Source organism: Theobroma cacao, chromosome 2 (assembly GCF_000208745.1).
Source record: "Theobroma cacao cultivar B97-61/B2 chromosome 2, Criollo_cocoa_genome_V2, whole genome shotgun sequence".
NCBI classification, from domain to species: Eukaryota; Viridiplantae; Streptophyta; class Magnoliopsida; order Malvales; family Malvaceae; genus Theobroma; species Theobroma cacao.
In genome coordinates, this window is record NC_030851.1 from 8697110 (window position 1) to 8705001 (window position 7892).

Consider the following 7892-nt stretch of genomic DNA (forward strand, 5'->3'; position numbering starts at 1 on the left):
TTTTTCTTTTTCTTTCTTTCATTTTTTTCTCTTTACTTCCCACACAGCTACACCCATCGTCGTTCTCAATGAGCTCAGGGTTCTTTTTCAGTTCTCTTCTTTTTTTTTCTCTCTCTTTCCTCCTTGCTTCCATCACCAAATTCAAATGACACCCTTTTTTCCTCTCTAAAGAGTTCAGCTCAAGGGGCTTCTTGTCATTTTAGTCCACTTTATTTTCCCTTAATCATGGAAAAGTAACATTCCTTCCAATCCAAGAGGGAATCACCTTCCCCCCTATGGTTGCAATATGATATCCATGGAAAGTTACATCTCCAACATCTTAGCATACAAAATGGTGTAAAGCCTTACCTTAAGAGTAAGGTTCGAATCCCCCTTTCTCTAATTATAAAAAAAAAAACGGTGCAAAGCCGTTCTTGTTAATTAAAATTCCTATAAAGTGATTTACTCTACACATACCAAATACCTTTTTAATCAATCATTAGTCATAAAGCTTATTTGACTTAAAATAAAAGTAAAATAATTTAATTAAATATAATAAAAGAATAAGAACTTATTTAAATATTTTTAAATAGTTTAAGAATTTTTTAAAATATTATAAAATTTTATGTGAGAAAAGGAGCATATTTTGGGCGTTTGGGGCATATATATAAAGCTAGGATACGATACAATTATTATCATGCTACACATGGAAACAATTTCAAGTTCTTATTCAATTTCATTTTTTTTCTACTTTACAAACAATTAATAGATTTTCGATTTCCTTTTTAGGAAAAGATCATTCTTTTAGATGAGAAAAAAAAGTACAATGCTTGAAAAACCTTTAATTATTTTTAAAAAATTTAAATAAGTTTTTATTTTTTTATTATATTCAATCAAGTCATTAAATTTTTATTTTAGATAAAATATACTTTTGCAACTAATGGTTGACTAATTGTTATCAATCAAAATGTCATTTGTTATTTTATACTTACGTGACATTGACGTGGAAGGTTAAAAATATAACATGATCCTATCATCATACCACTGTCGTAACGTGCGGGTTTAGGAACCCGACAGCCAGACGCGATGAAAACTCTAAAAGTAGGAGTCGTCATCAATCTTTTTTACTAGGTGTGATTGACCACCTATTGACTCGATTCCAATTGACGAAGTCTTAAATTAATTTTAAGCCCGTCGAAGAACCTTAAACTGGTTTACATTTTTTTTGATCTAAGTTCGGGGGTACGATTACACCTGGAGAAGGATTAGCACCCTCGGGACGCCCTTTCCATGAACGGTACTATTTTTAGATTATCTTATTAGGCTTTAATTTTTAAGTTCATTTTATTTTCGTAACTATTATTCACTTATTTTATCTCCTATTCAACCTAAAATGGAATGCAAATGTGAGGTAAGATGAAATGCATGGTATGAGACAAAAAATATCGAACGAATAACCTTTTATCGAGGACATTCTTCGAATTCGTCCATCATACTGGTGGGATCCAGGGTGTTCTCTCACCTAGGGAATTATCCGAGAAACTCTCCTTCGCAAATTTAACGAATAAATTCCATCATCGGGGTTATCGTACGTTTTCTTTAAAAATAATGTTTTCGTAAATATGAACCTATTACGAGCAAAAGCCTTTTTATTAAAGATGTTTCCCGAGCCCTCCCATCATACTGGTGGGACCCGATGATGTCCTTTAACCTAGGGAGTTTTTTGAGAGAAACTCGCCTTCGCAAGATCTTCAGAAAATCCCATCATCGGGACTTATGCTCGTAAACAAAAATATCTATATGCAATGATATGCATGATGCAATAGAAATATATGATATGCTTTTGAAGTTTATTTTTATTTTATTATTATGTTTTTTATTTTTTCATTATAGTTTTATTTATTTAAAATTAAAAATCTCGAAACCTCGAAATCAAGGCCCTCCCATCATACTGGTGGAGCCTTAATTCGGATCCCGAACTTAGGAAAAATTAGCCCGAGATTGCGACTTCTCGCGTCCTGACTGATCATCCCATCATCGGTATTAAATTAAACAATTTGGTGATAATTCTTTATCTTATCCTAATTTCGTTCTTTCTTCATCTATATCCCTCTCCATTTTATATAAACCTTTTTTTTAATATATTTCATATTTTTGTTTCATTACATTTTAATTATAATTCTTCCTAATTTATTCTCATCTATTATTTAATTTTTAATTTGCTATTTTTTTTAATTTATGTTCTCTCTTAACATTTAATCATTTTTATATGTATCTTATCTTTTTTATTCTACCTAATAACCTACTAAAACTGATTTGTCTTTCTACCTAAACATTGGGCCCAGCACAACCACAAAATCAAAACCAAACAAAAAATGTATACCTTCAGTGGGTTGACAGTAGCCTAACACGATTAGTCTGGCCTAATTGGTTTGCCTTTCAAAGCTCACCGTCTGGTCCCTGTCCAACAGCCTGCAAATGCCCAAAACGACGCCGTTTCACATACACCAAGCCTAACTATGTAAACCTCTTTTTTTTGCCTTTCTTCTCATTTTCTCCTCTCACATTCTCTCTCTACCCGTCGGATTCTCTCTTCTCTCTCTAAAAAAATCACCTTTCTCCTCTCCTCTCTCTCACCGGTGCCGACTCCTCTCTTCTCTCTTTCTTTCTTTATACCCATTGGCGACAGGACCCAAAGCTCCTCCTAACTAGCGGCAAACCCAACTCTTTTCCCCCTGATCGGTGGTGAAATATTTCCTTCCTTGCTGTGGGTTGCCTTTCGTCAGATCTGGTGGCGCGATAGTCGGCAGCACCAACAACTAGCGATCACTCGGTTTTTCTTCTTTTGCCGACGTTCTCTTTCTTTCCTTCTCTACTACCGCTCGGCTTGTCTCTCCCCTCTCTTCCCTACGCCGGAGCTCCTTCTCTCCCTATCTACCGTCGCTCTATCTTGTCTCTAAAATCCCCTCACTAGAAACCGAATCTTTCTTCTCCGACGTCGACTTCCCACCAGATCTTTCTCTCTCTCTTCCTTCTCCTACCGGCGTCGACTCCTTCCTTGTACCGGTAGCAAACCCAAGCCCTAACTCTTTCTCTCTAAAATCGACGACCGTTCAGATCTCCGCTACAAAAAAAAATCAACCAAAAATCCCCCATTCTTCGAAAACCCAATCGTTTCCCCCCACTCTCACTACACACGTTTTTTCTTTTTTGGTATTTTTTTTGGGTATTATTTGTTTTTTTTTTTATTTTTTGTGGATTGTTTCTGGCTGCTAGAGGCTAGGTTTTTTACTGTGAGGGATTTTTCTCTGTTTGTTTTCGGTTGTTGTCCCCTTCCTTTATACTCGATTTTTGGCTCTTGTAGGGGTGTCTTCCCACTACTTTGCCAGACGCGAGTTTTTCGTGTTTGGCAAAGAGAAGGTGGTGCCCTGCCAGTCGTACCCCTCTCTCTCTTCTATTTTTTTTATTTCATTTTTTTCATTTTTATTTTTTATTTGTTGTTTATTTTCGTTTATAAAATTTTATTATAAATTTTTTTAGTGTTTACAACCACATCAGTATATCATGTCATCATGTAACATCAATAACACATGGAACAAAATGACAAATGGCATTTTTACTAATGACAATTAATTAACTATTAATCATAAGGGCTTATTTAACTCAAAATAAAAGAATAATAGTTTAATTAAACATAATAAAAGAATAGAAATTATTTGAATTTTTCTAAATAGTTGCTGGGGCCATAAGCAACCAAGTTGACCAAGGAGGGTGAATCAATTGCCACCGATCGATGCTAATAGGAGAATCGACCAAACCATGATAGACCACGATCAGTCAATTATGCAGTTAACTTGAGCAAGGCAAGGAAGGCTTAGGGATGGGGTGAGGGTTGTGATTACGGTGTGGGAAAGGATAAAGGGTTAAGGATTTAGGGTTTCAACTTAGAGTGTGGTGTAGAAGGGAATAGGGGTCGAGGGAAATAATGAGAAAGGTTATATATGTAATTTTTCCCATATAAATATAATTAAAAAAGAAAAGATCAGTTATTTGGTTAGTGTCGGGGGAAAGAGTTCTTTACTAACAATTGAGTTGAAAAATCGTGGTAATCGCTGTCTTTAATCGACATCACAATTAGCATAAAAAAATTGAGACGTTCCCAAATAAAAATTGTTGGCTTGATTATGCAGTTTTGGCAAATCGGTGCTTAGTCCTAAATTTTTTGGATCCTAATGCCAAGAACAAAGTTATTTGGAAAGGTTCGACATATGGATTATATAAAGTTAAGGACTTCTAGAATGTTGTTAGTATTGGTCACTATAGCAAGAGGTCATTTTGGAAATCGATATGGAGTGGCCTTGCTCCTCCTAAGGTGGAAGCTTTTTGTTGGCTCCTAATGCAAGGTAGATTACCGATTAAAGCTGAACTTATGGAAATGGGCATTTTATCAGGTAACTCTGTTACTTGTCTTTTGTGTAGAAATAATTAGGAATCAATTAATCACCTATTCTTTAACTATGTTGAAAGCTGAAAATTTTGGAATGCTTGGTTCCTTGAATGGGGAATTAAGTGGTGGTTGTCCAATAATGCTTGGGATTTTTTCAATTCTTGGAATGGTCTAATTTTTAATTGTGATAGTTTGAATTTTTGGAAAATGGCATTTTATGGCATTATGCGATCCTTGTGGCTTTTCTGTAATGATATGGTGTTTAATGGAAAGATATGAGACAACCCATAACTTTTTGATTTGGTTAAGACTAGTGTTGCTTGGTGGCCTAAATTTAAGTGGGATGTTTCCGTTGTTTCTGTTTTAGATATTTTTAAAAATTCAAGTTTAGTTAAAGAGCCAAGTTATTCAAAAAAGGCGAAAAATGATTGTAAGTGGTTTCCTTTTAGACCTAGCCGATTAAAATTTAATGTGGATGGGGCCTTTAGGGGTTGTCTTGGGAATATGGGTATTGGTGGTGTGGTTAGATATCATGAGGGTAGAATTAAATTTCAATTCTTGAAGGTTATGGGTTAGGGTGATGCTAATATGGTTGAGATTTTAGTGGTGAAAGAAGTTTTCCTATTGTTTGCAGCTTGTTAGTATAGAAGTCTTAATGCATAATATATCAAGAGAGGATGAATTAGTATTTATAAAACTCTTTTTGAAAATCTAAGTATAAAGATAAAACTTTTTCACCCAAGAATATTTTCTAACATTAAAAACAATGTTTTCAACAATAAATTATTAAGTAGAAAAATAATCAATCAAGGTAAAATATTTTTTTTGAAATAAATGCTAGCCATGAAATGTAAAAGAAAAATATTTTCCTAGGAGATAAATAACAAATCAATATAAATCTATTTTTCTAAGGCAAGTATAAACAATAAATAATAATGCGAAAACTAGAGAGAGACACAATCGATTTATAGCGGTTTCACTTTTTCGATGCCTACATCCATTCACTTGGTGACCAAAGAATTTTAATCCACTAACAAATATTCTTGCTTTTTAATGGGAAGCGATAACCTTTATACATAAAGGTGTGCAAATGCAAACTGAACCAAAAAATAAAACCGAGTCAAAGTGAGTTTGGTTTTTCTGGTTCGATTAGCTCAGTTTTTTTGGGTAATTCGATTAGGGTAGTTCGATTATTAGTATTAATTCAGTTCAATTTCAGTTAGGAATTTTCCTAACTAAACCAATCGAACTTAAATAAGGATATAATGGGGTTTTCGCATGGGAAATAAATCATAAACTATTTGTTACTGTTTTTATCCTTTTTTTAATTATTTGTTATTTGTATGAGTATCCATCTTATTTATTCTACTTGTTTATCATCATTTTTAATATTTTTGTAGTATTGATTTATAAAAAACTGTAACATAAATAAATATATACAAACAATTTTTTTTTTCAAGTTCGGTTTTTGGAAACCGAACCAAAGTAACCAAATTAATTTGATTTCGATTAGTTCGGTTATTTGTGAAATTTAGTTCAATTTTAGTTGTTTTTAAACATGAGTTTGGTTAGTTTGATTATTAGATATCCAAAACTAAACTAATCAAAATAACCGTTTACTCTACCCTACTTATACAATCCATAAAGGGATTCTTGTTTTTTAATAGGAAGCGATAACCTTAAACAATCCACAGCAAATTCTTACTTTTTAATGGGATCAAGCAGTAACCCTTACAACGGCTTTTTATAGGATCAAACGATAATTTTTGCACAATCCATAAAGGGATTCTTGCTTTTTAAATGGAAAACGATGACCCTTATAAGATAGCTTTTTAAGGTTAAGCTAAAATTTTTACAAGTTACGTGTATAAAGGAGTAATAGCAAAAATTTACCTCACAAAGGCTGGATGCTGGAGATTTCAGCTTAGTTATGGTAAAAGAAGAAATTTTAACTTGATTGAAGAACTTAACTTTGATAGCTTGGTTGAAGACTAAAAAAGTGCCAGAGAGTGAAAATAAGCTTGTAGGTAGTCTCTTTATGGTTTGAAATTTTGGTCCAAGTCTTTTCTTACTTCAAAATACCTTAAATGCGTCTATTTATAACTAGGGCAAGGTTTGGAGCCGTTAGACACAAGTTTGAATCAAATCCAACCGTTGTTGAAGCTTGAAGGTTGACTACAACGCTCCTAAGGTTTGCTATGTTCATCAAATTTCTCAATTAGAGCTTCTATATGTAGTCGAGTATAATCTTCCTTTAGTCGACCAACTTCTGGATAATGTGTATTTTTCAAATTTGACCTTATATAGTCGACTATGCTTCCTCTATAGTCCACTATGCGTCCTCGATAGTCAATTATGACTGTATAATCTTGCCTTTTTTTTACCTTTGACTTGTCAGGATTAACTATACCTCCTCTATAGTCGACTATAACAATGTAATCTTGACTTTTCTTTCCTTTTGACTTGTCAAGGTTGACTGTGCTTCCTCTGTAGTCGATTATGGCTGTGAAATTTGCAAGTTTTGTACTATTTTAACTTTCAGATCGACTTGAACTTTATTAGGATCGACTATTGACTTATGTCTCGAGGTTTCCTTAGCTTTTTGATGCTTTTCTCCAGTTATTTCCTTCTTGCCTTGTACCTATATTCAAATAACATCTCAAGGCACGCTTACATTTTTTGTTGAATATGGTTTGAAAGCTTATAAGGTGTTTTCTAGTGATGCACGACTTTCCAAACAAATATGTAATCTTAGGAGATTGAAAAATGTATTTGAGACAAGTTCAAATGCTTAACATTAAGTTTAAGAAAACATGTGACTTTTGTCAAATCAAAACATGATATAACTCAAGATTGACCCAATTTTTCTTTGGACTGGTGTGCTTGAGTTTATTATTAAAAGTGATTCTGCCTATGTGGTTAGTTGAACTAGAAAGTTCGTTGTTGCTCAGTGGAGATTCCATAATATTTTGATAAGTATTGAGAAAGTAAAGTTAAAAGTTAGCATCTTGGATATAATGTACTGTCCGAGAGTTGGTAATAATTTTGCAGATTGTTTGGTTAAAAAGGGGGGTGATAAAGAGTTCGATCTGATCTTGTTTTTCCCATAATTATGATTCCCTTCTCTTGATTTGGATTAAGTTGTTTCTACTCTTTAACCTCTTTGCCTCTTGTGTTACATTGTGTTGGTTTTCTGTTGATTGTCGTTCTTTTGATTGGTTTGCTGCATTTGTTGGTTTGGCTACTATTTCTTGTTGATCTCGTAACTCCTGTTGTGCAGGCGGTTGGATGTCTGGTCTTTATTGTAGTTGTGATGGTTCTACATGTTTGTTCCTGGTTGTTATGCGTTTTTATCTATAATCTTCGGTCTTGATGTGCTTTTTGTTTTATATATATCAATGTCTAGTTTTTAGGTCTTTGAATAGTTGTTGTAGGGGTTTTTGTGAATTGTGATATGTTGTGGTTA